The following is a 13,928-nucleotide window of genomic DNA, read 5'->3' as shown; positions in this document are numbered from 1 at the left end:
CCACATGGGGCTCCATGCTAAGCGTGGAACCTGCTTAAGATTCTCTCTTCCTCTGCCCCTCCCCTCACCCTCTCCCTCTCCCTCTCAAAAAAAAAATAAAAAGACAAATCTGAATAGGCATTTTAAAATGCAGATTACCAGTAAGTATACACAAAGGTGTTTAACCTCACTAATTGTCAGTACTTTACAACAATAAGATGCCAGTTTTAAACCATTGGCAGAAACCTAAAAGGTTGAAAATGACCCGTGATGGAGCATATTTTGGAAAGTTAGAAATCTTATGCATTACTGGAGGGAGAGTGACTTGCTTGGGGATTTTAAAATGCACATACTGTTGATCTCAGCAATTCTATTAAAGCATCATTCTTATGGAATAAATGTCCTGGTATATAGGGATACTTTGTTGTGAGTTATTGTAATGGTCAAGAACTGGACATCATGTTAGTGCCCATCAGGAGGGGACTGTCCGTATAGTGGACAAACATGCAGCTGTTAAAAATGAGCTGGATGTATATGTACTGACCTGTGATGCGTGATTACATGCAAAAAGCAGTTGCAGAGGAATGGGCCTGCTGTGACTGTTTCTTTCTTCAAGAGGGAGAAGGAACCCACCCCACATGTGTGTTTGTCTGAGCATGCAGAATCACATAGATGCCATGAGCGAACTCTTAATACTCCTCATCTCAGGAGGTCCGTTTAGACGGTGAATGAAACCTGTGCATTTTTTTCTTTATACAACTCTGTATTGCAATGGTTTGTTTCCATTACAAACACATATTATTTCTATATTTTAAGAGCATCTAAGAAGATATTAAAATGGTAGGCTGAAAGTGTCCCCAGTTTCATTTTTTAACATGTACTTGTTTAGAAAAAATGATGGGCCTAACAGTGCCAGCTTTTCTGTATTTCTTATGTGTTGCTTTTTAACATCAGGAGGGAAGGCAGTGAATGCTGTTAACACTATTCTAAAGACCTCAGTAATCAGAATTAAGGAAATAGAACCCTCTTGTCCGGTTCTGTCAAGATTGCCAGCATGGGATGGTGGAAAAACAAGAACAAAAACAGTTGTCTAATAATGCGATCAGGCCGCTTTTGAGTCAGCTCTGGTCCTCTCTCATCTGTTGCCTTTAGGTGTTGCTTGTTGTGTGTAAAACGAGTTTAGAAACCTCTCTGGTCATGGATGTCATGAGAATTAGCTTCTTAGATTACAGCCAGTCTCTTTGCAATGGTTCTTGGACAGTACATTCGTTTAAGTCATCCGCTAAGGTTCTCCCAAGATTCTGAACATTAGAGGGAACGAGTCAGTCCCCTGGTCCCATGCAGACAGGGAGTTGTAGACAGAGCACGCGTTACCCCGGCCCTTACAGGGCTTGGCACGTGAGAGAGGCACACAGCAACCCTCCATCACAAATAGGACTTGCAACCAACGTGGGGACATCTGCTTGAAGGAAGAACTCTTAGGACAGAGTGTGTCAGGGGAGTCCGAGCTTCGGGGTGGCGGGCGGGGGGGGGTGACAAGCCTACCTAGATAACTGACCTTCCCTGAAGGCCTTGGGCAGCCCAGGGTAGCAGGGTCCTGGTGAGCTGGGGTGAGGAAGGAGACTCCATGTGAGACGCAGGACGTTGGGAGAGGCCAGAATTTGAAGATGTGGAGAGGGTTTTGAACTAAGGGAAATAGGAAACCAGGGAGGTAACAGGAGTGATGTGGCGGGCTCGGTATCACTCACTAGTGCTGTGCCTTGTAAGAAGTTTGGCTCTCCCATGCCTCTGTTCCTTCAAAACCCTGACGTGGTAAGTCCTACTTGGGGGACTGTTGTTGAGAGAAAAAGTCCGTTTGTATCAAACGTCTGCTACGGAGAGCTTGTGCCCTTGGCATCTAGATCCTTCTCTTCACCTCCAGCCCCCCGACCCAAGGCCAAGTCACACGCCCGACCTTTCTGGGGAGAAGGTGAGGACCAGGAGGGAACATTCCTGGAATGGACGACGTTTTCTTTTGGTGTTTGTTTCTTAATTGGGTTCCTTGAGCCATGTGTATAAAATGTACATTTCTTTCAGAACATTTACACAGAAATCCTGTTTGTTAGCGGAGGGTGACAGAAGGGAAGGCGCAGGGGGACCCTGGCTGAGTTCCTGCAGTGAGGGGGGCAGGGAGAGCCGGGGTCCCTGCCTCCGGTGCCCATACGCACCGCCACTCCTCTGGAAACTGCCCAAGACGACGCAGTTTCTTCCCGTGACTTCTCATAAAACTTTCGCAGTGGTTTTGTGATGCACTTCATAATTACAGGAGACTTCTGCTAATCCCTACAGGATTGCTTGTCTAAATCCTGAATTTTTCTGACCACGTATTTGAGGATGTCTCATGTGTCCGTAGCTGGTGCGTTCCGGCGCCCACGGCCACACGCCCCCCAGCCCTGTGGTGGCCCAGCACTGTCACTCGCACTCATCCCTTCACCACCGTTTGAGTCCTGGGGCTCACTGGTTGAACACATGTGCTCCATGGGGACCTGTAGTCACGAAGCAGGAGTTTTCAGTAGGTTTTCTCGATAACAACCCATTGATTGAAAGGTTAGGGTGGTGTTCCAGGCATGGAAGGAAAAGCAAAAGCAAATACACGGATCCACTCAGACACATACAGTGTACGCTAAGGGGTGGGTAAGCAAATACTTGAATACGTCAAAGACAAGTAGGGTTATAATAAATCAGAATAGATCAGAGTTGCTCAGAGCGGCATTAAATAGGTTACGCAGGTAAATTATTCCTTCTTTAAGTATAGATGAAGTTGCTGGGTTTTTTTCCCTTCATTTATTTCCTATTACATGAGGCCTATGCTTGTTATCGGCATAGAGCCGCATATCAAAGATGCTGTTAGATGAGAGAATACACAGTCTTAAAGCTTAACTCTGCAAAGAAAGGAGGAATCTCCCCAACAATGGTGATGGTGATATTTACTGATGATTATTTTCTTCCTTCATGTAGAAAGTCAACAAACCTATTCTAGGGCTGGAATTATTTCCCTTCTCGTATACGAATTTCTTCATATTCTCAATGACTGCTGCAAGATGGCAGGGTGGTGTTAGAATAAAATCTGTCAGCCTGAAAATAATTATCTCCATTTCTGGATATGGATACTCCGTGGGGCTGGTGAACACTGAGGCTATAAGCTATTATTGATAGAAACTACAGAGAAAAAAGAGATTGTGACTTTTATGTCTACCTCAGTTCTTTTTGCACACATCTTCCCTGCAAAATGGAAAGTGGGCTTGTTTTGGAGTCCGGAAAATGTACTCTAGCCTCGTGGATGCTTGTTACCACAGAAAAATTAAGATTATCACAGTTGTCTCTAGGAGCTCTTCCTAATCTTGGGCTATCTCTCACAGTGTTATATTTTTGTGTTTTTTTTTGTTTTTTTGTTTTTTTATCTTCGCTGGTTTTGGTGACAAACATGGGGAAAAGGTTGGGAAGTGTACCTCCCTGGCCGAGTTGTGGGGTCAGGGATCCAGACGGGAAGCCCTGTCGTGATGCTAATCAAATTTGACTTAAAATAGACAAGACTTTCCTTGACTAGTTTGTGAAAATCTTTTTAATCTTTCTAACCTTAAGTCTAAAAAAGAAGAAGTTAGCCATTTCGGAACAGGCCTTCCGTGAGGCACTTGGTGTCTGAGCCTGAAGCATGTTCTTAGGGTTGCTGCTGGCCCCACGGCAAGTCTGGGCCCATGCACTCACCCCGGCCTTGAGCGGAGTGCCCACGTGGACCTGCTGTAACCTTCCCCCGATCATGGGAGTAACACTTGCATCCAGTCTCAGGTGTGATACTAGAGACTTCCTGGTGAATCTGGGTTATTTGAACGTTTTTCTGCCTTCCTTCAACATCATCTAAGAACCAAGCTCTCTTGGAGGAATGAATGCATAGTAGATCGTATTGTAAGATCTATTTATTAATTTGTGTTAAAGATTTTCCTCATTCTACCCCCAGAGCAGTCACTTTGAAAATCATTAGGCCTAATAGTTACTGTTTATTGCAAAAAAATGAATTCATTAGAGTTATTTCCACCAAAAAAAAGCCGTTTTAAAATTTACAGCCAAAGATTTATAACTAGTATGTTGTTATTTTCATAAAAATTCTGATTTTTATTTAGCTGATTTATCTAGAGATTAAAAATATGGATGTCACTGAGAGAATGATAAGTGTAAAGTCATTTTCCTCCACGGCTAACTTTTAGATTTTATGTTAATAGAGCTTTTAGCACATCGAAGTTCTCTCACTCACAACTGTTACCTTATGTATGGAGCATTCATTTTCCATCCGACGATGGAGCTATTTGTCTGAGTGGCTGCCCTGTTGAAATTTCAAAGTATTTTTTAAGGGAACTGGGCCATGAAAACCTTTATGTTTGTTCTCCATCAAGGGTCAGACGTGGATATACTGATGAGTGAGATTGCAAATAAGTTTACACTTTGCTATTTAAATGACCGAATTCGACAGTTTAGTTCTGCATTCACCTCATAAGTTATCAGTACCTGGATTGTCCCATGAGGTTGAGCTACAACTACAAAGCTAAAAGTCTTGGGAGGACCAGAGTGAGTACCGTAAAGTAAGTAGAATGCAGTCCTTAGTGTGCATGTTGGAGGCTCCCAGCCAACAGTCTGTCCCCCTGTTGGGCAGGGCACGTAAGGGCAGGACCAGTGCTATATGAAGGAGGGCCCTGCAGGTGACATGGGATCAGAGTGCGAGGGTCACTACTGAAGTGACCTTAAGGACAGTTCCATGGCATAAAGTGACATTCTGGTTTTACTAAACAGTTTTCCCCTTTATTTCAAGCCTTTACAAGATTATACTAGATATTATCTGTAGCTCATCTGGAAGAATTAGCTAACAGAAATAAGATGGATGTTGTAATGGGATAAAATTTTCCTGCTTCTTAGCATGTTACCTAAAGTCTGAAAGCAGGTTATATTTAATCCATATAATTATATAAGTGGAGCCGGAGAGAGGTGTAAAATATTTAGTTCTTTGGATTAGAGCGCTGCTTGATATTTATGTCCCACCAAAGGCACCTACTCAGAACGTGAGCTTACTAGCTTTTGTGTTCTTTGTATAGGAAATAGAAATCCATTGATGATTTTTTTATTTAAAAAGTGTGTTAATCTACATTGATTTTCTAAACTTGTTATGGATCCCTTAGCTGAGATATACAGTTCATCACTGACTGTTCTATTACCTGACAGCAATTGATAAAGCATCCGTGCACAAAGTGCCAGAAAAGGTTAATATTTATTGATTTTTATGGTGCCACAACCCATGTAGTTTTGCCATCCAAGATGTATGACCACCAGCACTAGGATCTGTAAAATTGCAGAATGCACACTAGATTTTATTATAACCTATGCCAGGATCCAACATGTAAAAAATGACAGATATTTAACAAAAAACTCTGAATGTGTAGCTACCCTGAACCTGTGACTTGAATTTATTTTAACACAAAACACAAGAGCACTTAAAAACTAAAAATTAATCCTTGCTTTGCAAATAGCAATAACATTTAGCCTTTTCTTCCACTTAACTATATGCTATTGATCCGAGAAGATGCCCAAGCAAGTGATAGCTGAAATTATGAGCAATAAAGGGCTTGCTTCTTTAACAGAAAAGTGTGTAATTAGCAGAGAAGGGGGGGAAAGCCTGTGCTTAGTTTTAAAGTTTAAAGAGTTTCAAAGAAACAGTTTGCCACACCGGTGTTCGAATGTAGCCAAGAATAGTCGCAACCCCGGGGATCATGAATTCATTCCCTGGTTGCAGTTTGTGGGTAAAAATTAGGCGTGTGCACTGGGTTTGTTTGTTTGTTTTGTGTGTCTCCATCTCTGTTTCCCTGACAGAAATGTAGTCCTTGGTTTACCTACAACACCAGAAACACTGAACTCTCCCTTTCTCTCTCTGTCACACTGAACTCTTTCTATCCATTTGCTTACCTGAATAGACTTACAATTTCCATTACTTTGGTGATTGTTTATAGCATCGCTATATCTCCGTCCATATTTTTGAGATGTTTTTGAAAGTGGGAGCTGGAATTTATTTCTGCAAAAGATTTAATGGAAATTCTGATGCTAAAAACAAAACAAAACAAAACACCTATTTTAACCAACTGAATAGATTCTGGTGTCTCCTGCAAATATGTTCTTAGATCCTCTCCCAGTTTGCACGGGTTCTGTTTTTTCCTTCCCTCACAGACAGCTTGCCAGTGTTATTATGCTTATTTAGGGAAAAGAAAAGAGTTTTGCTTCTTGAAGGGGAAGCGTCCCTTGCCTAGAAAACTGCTGCCATAGCTTAAATATCGTTGAAATATGCGGCAGCTTCAATTCTAACATTGAAGAAATTAAAAAGACTTCAGAGAGAATTCCTGACTCATGTGCTCAGAGCTGATGACAGTATGCGGTATTTTCCATAAGGACTTCTTTTTCCCCTCCTTTTATTAATTTTATTTATAATATTGTTAAAATTTTCTTCATGAACACCAGTGTCGAATGAGTCTAATTCTTACCATAGTTTTGATTTGTCGATTTTTTTTATGATTTTGTCATCAATCTAATATTCTTCTTCCTCTCTTCTTCCCCCTCTTTAACCAGGCAAGCAAGGTCTCTTACTAAGAACATAGTGCTTAAATTCGTCGTTCTTAAGGGACACTGCTTCGGTACACTGTTGCTTTCCCTTCCGGTACAGCCTGGTTTTTGCAGCCTCCCAACCTTAGGGCTGCCTCTCTGCTCTTTTGCTGCTCACCTTAAGTCTGCGGATGACAGCTACATGACAGACCCCCTCACACCGCCCTTCTTTTCTGAAGGGCATGGGCCCTTCAGCTGCCATGGGCCCTGCGTTGTGTCCCCCACAGCCTGACCTCAGTCGTCACCTGGGGTATGGGCTGATAGGTGAAGATGGTTTTAGGACCTAAGTCATTAACTTGCGTTTTAAGCTGCACTGTCTAGGAGTATACCACACAAAGCAAGTGTACGAGAAAGACAAGGAAACACATATGCAAGGACACATTTTATGTGACAGACTAAAACGGAAAAAGGAAAAAGAACCATTTCAAACCATGTATCCCAAATTAGAGAATCATTTTAGGTTCTGTGAGTAACGGTGTGAATAAAGACGAAGGTTTCAAATTTCACAAAGCCGATACCATGAGGGCTGGGTGATCCTGTGATTCTCATAACTATGGAATTTATTTTCTGCCCTTCCCCCAGGAAAAATAAACAAATCCTTTGAATTGCTCTTTTTTTGTCCAGCATGTTTTATTTGACTTTTAGTTTCAAATTCGCCCTTAAAAGATGTACTTTATTTTGTGAATTGTCGGAAAACGTGAAACATCAGAGAGAAAATATCTTAGCCCCATTTTGAATTGTTTCATTTCCTTATTTCCTTTGTATTTTACTTCTAAATAAAACATATATTCTAACAATTACATTGAGAACATTAATGCATATTTTATAACAATTTGTATGCTTCTCGTTTTCTTTTGGATTGGAACTGAAAACTGAACATGACTTTAGTGTTTTGGTTTGCATTAGAGATGCATTCAAAATAAAATACAAGAAATGATTTAAGCAGAAATGTGGCAGAAAAAAAATCAGATTTCAAAAAACTAAAAATAACAACAAAATATCCTGGAAATCATGACTAAAATAATGTGACAGTTTTTAAGCTTCATCTTTGAGCAACTAATCTATGTTGCTGTCTTTGAGAGTGAGACTTTTTTAAGTACATTTTAATTAATTCTCTTTAGATGAATTTAATCATATAAACTGATAGCCTCTTTTGCTTAATAGTATTAGAGTTCTCAAGTAGCTTTTTCATTGAAAAAAATGTTTGTTTGTTTTAGTGCTTGAAGTGAGGCTTAGTAGTCTAACTGGTTTACCTCCTCAATTTGATTAGCAGAAGAAGCGGGTCTTTGTTGGTCACCTAACAGATGACTTTCTCCTGTCCCACCCTTAAGGCTGCACTGAAGCCATTCCAGGAAGGTACCTTAGGCTCTTCTTCTTTATTTGCGTCATCTTGAAAAGGGGGGAAAAGCAATTCTGCAGGTCCTTTAGACAAGGCTCTTCTATATAGTTTCCTTTTTTCCCTAGTGAATTGTATGACCTAATTTTAGCCGAAATCATCACTGGTTTCATGTGACCTGGGAGAATTAAAAATATTGTTAATTAAGAAGGCCCAGGTTCATGATGTTTTCCGTGCGGGCGTCGTCTGAGCTGTTTGTTGACTGCAGCTCCTTTGGGAATTTCAAAGTATCCTTTGTTGCGGTGCTGGACTTGGCAAAGTCCATAAAGTACTTCAGTGGGGTGTGATGTGAAATGGCGTCATTTATATTAAAAAATAAGTCTGAGACATTTTTAAGACATGAAAGTAATGGGTGCTTGGAACGGGCTGCAGCAGCAGAATGCACAGGCAGGCGCCCAGCCCTTGGCTCTGGGGAGGAGGGTGCGGCACTTCCCCGCCCCTGGCTCGCTCCCTCTTGGGTGGAGGATGCCTCAGGCAGCCAGTGTGGAGTCAGCTCTGAGCTGGCGCTCAAAGAAGCCCTGGACAGGCGGACAGGTGGGCAGGACCGAGCTCCCTCAGCCGGAGGGAAGCCCGAGCCCGCTCTGCTCCCGCCTCTCCAAGGGCCCTGGCTCTTGCCCCAGCCCTTTGTTTCCACTTCCTTCCAGTTCCTTTCTTCTCTCAGGTTCTTCTGATGACCTTTCAACCCCGTCTCCTTTTTAGTGAGTCTTTCACACCAGAACACAGGAAAATGCTATAAATCTCCCCACAAAACTAAGAGGGAGAGAGAATGACTTCCAAGGTAAAATAATCAAGTGCAGAGCTAACAACAGAACCCGGGACTCCCCGCTCCTGGTGGGCAGTGGACCAGGAGCCTGTCAGAAGCATGGATTACTGAGCTCCTTTTTTTTAAAAGAAGGTAATCTCTGCTGTCTTGAGGAAGGTGGTATTCTTTTGTGACCCTTTCTCCTTTTTCCTTGTATTGCTTTATTTAGAAGAGGGAATTCCTTTGTCCACTAATTGTCTTTCATGGGAGCTTTTGCTCACTGGCCACTTTTTTCATTATATGTGCCATGGGAATATCTTATTTTACTGCTTATTTATTATAACCTGTGCTTGTTAATATAAGGCGTCTGCTGACATTTACCTCCACTTGGTCTTTGTTACTCAGGCTGCCCAGTATATTTGTGAAACTACATGTTCCAGATTCCTCATTTTTAGCTGACTTTTCCCCTGTTCTTCCTTTCTTACACAAAGCTTTGTATCCGTAGACACCCCTTTAAAGTTTCAGTTCTGTCAGAATTATTGGTCTAGTTCTGAGTTCCCATATAATATACCTGGAATTCCCAACAATGCCAGATAAATCTCTTACTTAATATGTCATTCTGAAATATTTTATTTATAGTTTTGAAAATTCTATTTCTTAAAAAAAAAAAAAAAACCTTTCATCATACCCATAGATTATCAATCCTAAGGGCAGGTCAAGTTTACCTTTTAGGAGAGGGAGGGAAGACAAAGTGTTAAAGGGAGTATGTTGGACAGGGGTGTAAAATAAACACCAATACCTTGAAATGTAAGCACTTGAAACTTGTGTAAGAAGGCCATGTAAAAATGCAGCTAACTTTAATTAGAAATGAGAGAAAACAACACTTAGAAGATCTGTCCTCAAAATAAGATTTCAAATCAGAGTTAATGTATTCTGAAAAAGAAAGTCAAAAATGAAGATGACTATATAACTATAACTTTTAACTCTTAAGGTGTTTTACATAAAGATTTTATTTCAGCAAATTAGAAAGCATGCTGGCATATGAAAAGAAAGGGCAGGCCAGAGGTTGGAGAGCAAACTAGAAGATTCAGGTAAATCTACAGTTAGCTGATTTATAGAAAATATGGAACCAGAAGTAGAGGGATATAGAAATATGGCCAGTGGTAAATAGAGCAAGAATATTTGAAATAGTACATAAGCCATTTATATTTTCAGTAGATACGTTTCTCTGAGGTGAACACATTTAAAATCAAATACTTATAATGAACCATTGGAAACTTGTAAAAAGCAAGGGGAAATTGACAAATGAAAAGCCCACTGACCTAGGACCTAGTGGTCACTGTTTGCATGAGCCCTCTCTGCTTTACTTCCCTGAATGTAAAATAAAGGATGAAATTTTAATAGATAACATAACAGTCCCAATCTCCTGGTAATCTCTTCCGTAACTTTCATTTGTTGCATAAGATTATAAGGAAAGGCATGCATACGGTTTCCGGGGAGTCTGAGACCATCGGGGGAGGGTTTATGGGTTAGGAAGGCCAGGAGGTCTAGGTACAGACAAATTAGGAACAAACTCGACTCCTCAAATGTTCTTTCCCACAGAGGACTATGAGGGGTTCCTAATGAATAGTATGTTTGTTGCCTGCCGCTGAGGAGATCACTGAGCCTGCTTAAACCCCATAGCATCCCGAACATCTGTTGGCATCTCTCTGAAATCTGAGCTTAACACAGGGCCACACGTGCCAAGAGCACAACCCCAGTGGGGGCAGGAATACTCAATCTGTTTAAGATGACCGGGCCCCTCTAGAGACCGAGACAGGGCAGAGAACGAAAATCAATCTGTCACATAATGGCAAAAACCAAAAAAACAAGAAACTGGTAGATTTTTTCTGTGACCTCCCATTAGTTACGGTTAGGCCGATGTCTCCAAGTGGCTTCCCAGTAGCAGCAGAACAGAGCTGAGCCAACGGGAAGGGGGCAGCTGGGCGGGAGGAGCACGGATGGCTGGGAAGCAGGCTCCAGGGGCTCGCAGAGGCCGGCGCACAGCCGGGGCCGCCCGGGAGAGGGCACTCCTGTGGGGCCTTAGAAGGTTGAGGGATCATCACCTGTAACTCTAGCTCCTTCCTTCCACACCCACCCGCGGCCGGTGGAGAGTCTGTATATGGCAGCCAGAAAACAGTTGGTGACTTCCTGGGTCTCTCCCGACCAGCATTCATGTTAACGTACTGAGCAAGTGGTCAGTTTACAAGATGAGAAAGAGCAGTGTGGCCTCGGGCACCCGGTAGGCCTTCCAGGACGGCGGACCTTTATTCTCATTCTTTCTACTGCCGAGAATGGTGTGGGCCTCTTCTAGAGGCTCCCTTACCCCAAGGTGTGAGAGCCTGTGCCCGAGGGGCTCGGGCAGGGGGCTCCGGCAGAGGGCCAGTGCTGTTCCGTGCTGGCTGCTTCCTGACCCGCGACAGAGAGCGTTTTCTTAGTCTCTTCATACAGTCGCTGTAGCTTACAGATGACTGCAGGGTACAGTGGCCGTGGTCGTCGTCAAAACCGTTCTGATGACACTGCCGCTGGGTTTGTGAGACCTTCTTTAAGACATCTCCTGCCTTCCTTCTGCTCTATGGTAAGTAGCTTTGGAAATAAGTTCTCTCTAAACCCGGGGAGGTCTCCTGTCTTCTTGCTCTCGGGAATACTCTGAACGCACATACTTCATCTCTCTCCTTGACTCTCCAGGGTTTTCATACTTTTAGCAGGATGTGCATTTTAATGAGGCTTCTAGAACCGTCAGAAACTTCTTTAATGATTTTGTTTTGACCTTTTGCTACTGCCTTTACTGGGACTGAATTGATCATCAATATTGAAAATTTGCTACCACGATTCAGATTTTAATATTTTCACATGCAACTTTTTAAATTTTCTAGATTCTGGAACGGGCACCTATTAAGTATATTAATGGGGAGCAGCAATTGTCTAAATTCCCTTCATGCACAGCAGGGCGGTACAAAGAGTCCAAACTACCTGGGTATTAAGACCAGAACAGCCGTGCTCCCAGATGTCTCCAGACTTACACTCTTACCCGCCTTTGCGTTGTTTTGTATGAAGCAGACATTTTAAGCAGACTTCAGAAGACGTTTGCTGCTTCTTCAGTCCCTTGTAAACAGTGGAAATCCCCACAGGGCCTGACAAGTGCAGGGTAGGAGGAACAAGGGCGTCCCTTGGTCCGCGGCCAAGGTCCTTTGCTTCCTTCCCTCTCTGTTCTTGCTTTCTTTTCTCATTACGTTTTAGTCTCATGGTCACCCTGTTGAATTGCCTGAACGGTTTTGTGCGGGGATCTAGGAGAAAATGGGCAAGCTCCAGAACCCTGAGTGCCGTGTCTAATGCCACTGGGTTCTCAGTACCCTGTCAGCACTGAGCCTCGTACTGCTTTATCTTCTCAGCGATTGGGTGCCTTACTGTCAGTGTTTCCGTATTTCTTCTTGATCACCCTCAGTGTCCCTGGAATCACTTAACACCCAGAAAAGATCTTAAAACATGGCATGCTATTTGAATATATAGTTTTCTTTTTTAATTTATTAACTTCATATTTGTAGATTTATTTCCTCTTCAATATTAACTGTCTTTATAGGTTTTAATCTCATTGTTAACTTTGTTTCATTTTCATAGTAAGTTTTCTTTACAGTTATTAACTTTCAGACTTTCTAAATAAAAACAATCACTACGAGTATCATTTAAAAAAATTTTAACGGAAATACCAAAGATAATTGGAGAATAGGGCAGTTGTACAATACAGGATCTAGGCGGGGGACCAGTAACTCTAGAAAGTTCTCATCATACTTAATGGAGCGCACAAAAACATTGCCAGAAATTTAGAAATACGTGCTAAGGAATGAACCCCCACACAGCTGCGCGAGGGGTTGCTAGAACAACCACAGCAGCATCGTGAGTTCTCCCAGGTTCTGTCACTCAAGGGTAGTTCCCCTACCCCTTATTATCCATGGGAAATGGACACCCAGGTGGCCAGCGGCCTGCGAGGCCAGGAAGAAGAAACTATGAGATCACTTTAGAGCAATGACTAACGCATTAAAAATAAAAGGACTAGATAATTTCGTGGGTCCGCTCCCGTTTACGATACCGTCTGTGAACTCTCCTCTTCGGTGTGCGCCAGCCACTGGGTCTGGGCCCGCGTTGGGTTATCGCTTGCCTCCCTGGCCACAGCCCCAGCGCTGTGCTGTCAGCGTCCCCCGGGAGCACACATTACTCACCGTTTACGTGCCGCCGATCTGTCGGTGCTTTCGAGGGAACCCCACGGCTCTAGACCCTGGAGACAGGGTCTTGCTCTCAGCAGAAAGACAGATAATAAGAAATAAATAATAAGTACATACTGTAATGCTGTAGTTGGGGTAGAGGCAGCAAGAGAAACCAGAAAACTGTGTTGTGGGGGGCGGGGAGGGGCTGCAGCTATTTTGTGTACAGTTAGGGGAAAATCTCTCCAAGAAAACAACTTTATAGGGCGCCTGGGTGGCTCAGTCGTTAAGCGTCTGCCTTCGGCGCGGGTCATGGTCCCAGGGTCCTGGGATCGAGCCCCACATTGGGCTCCCTGCTCGGCAGGAAGCCTGCTTCTCCCTCTCTCACTCCCCCTGCTTGTGTTCCTGCTCTTGCTATCTCTCTCTCTGTCAGATAAATAAATAAAATCTTTAAAAAAAAAAAAAGAATGTGACAAAGGATCCAGATGAACAATGAAGAGATACATAGGGCAAAGTCTGGAAGGGACCCTAGCACAGGAGCTTCTGTCTCCATGAAGGTGGGGTGTGCATCACCCTCCCAGTGTTCGGATGTGTTCACCAACCTGGAAGCTCTCAGAATCCCATATTATTGGGATTTGATGGATGCTTCCTCAAGTAGGCATGATCAATTATTAACTCTATTTCTAGCCCACTCTCTAGAGAAGTAGAGGGTGGGGCTGAAAATTCCAAGCCTGTGATGAAGACTTGGACTTTCTGGTGACCAGCCCCATCGAGGAACTACCTGGGAGCCTACCCAGAGTCACCTCATTGGAACAAGACAGGCCTAGAGTTCTTATCACTTAGGAAATTACAGGACTTTAGGAGCTGTTCTCCGGGAATGGGGAAAGACACCAGATGTATT

General features: G+C 43.0%; 1 protein-coding gene across 9 annotated transcripts in view; it reads left to right on the top strand.

Annotated features, from left to right (window-relative positions):
• Positions 1–13,928, top strand: part of ZNF407 (zinc finger protein 407) — a 470,693-nt gene that overhangs the window by 320,160 nt on the left and 136,605 nt on the right. The window lies entirely within an intron of this gene.

The sequence above is a fragment of the Mirounga angustirostris genome, unplaced genomic scaffold, assembly GCF_029215605.1.
Source record: "Mirounga angustirostris isolate CCGP_5_RB_7025 unplaced genomic scaffold, mMirAng1.0.hap1 SCAF_14, whole genome shotgun sequence".
NCBI lineage: Eukaryota > Metazoa > Chordata > Mammalia > Carnivora > Phocidae > Mirounga > Mirounga angustirostris.
Note: the sequence above shows the minus strand (reverse complement) of the source record. Positions and strands in the feature narration are given on the sequence as shown.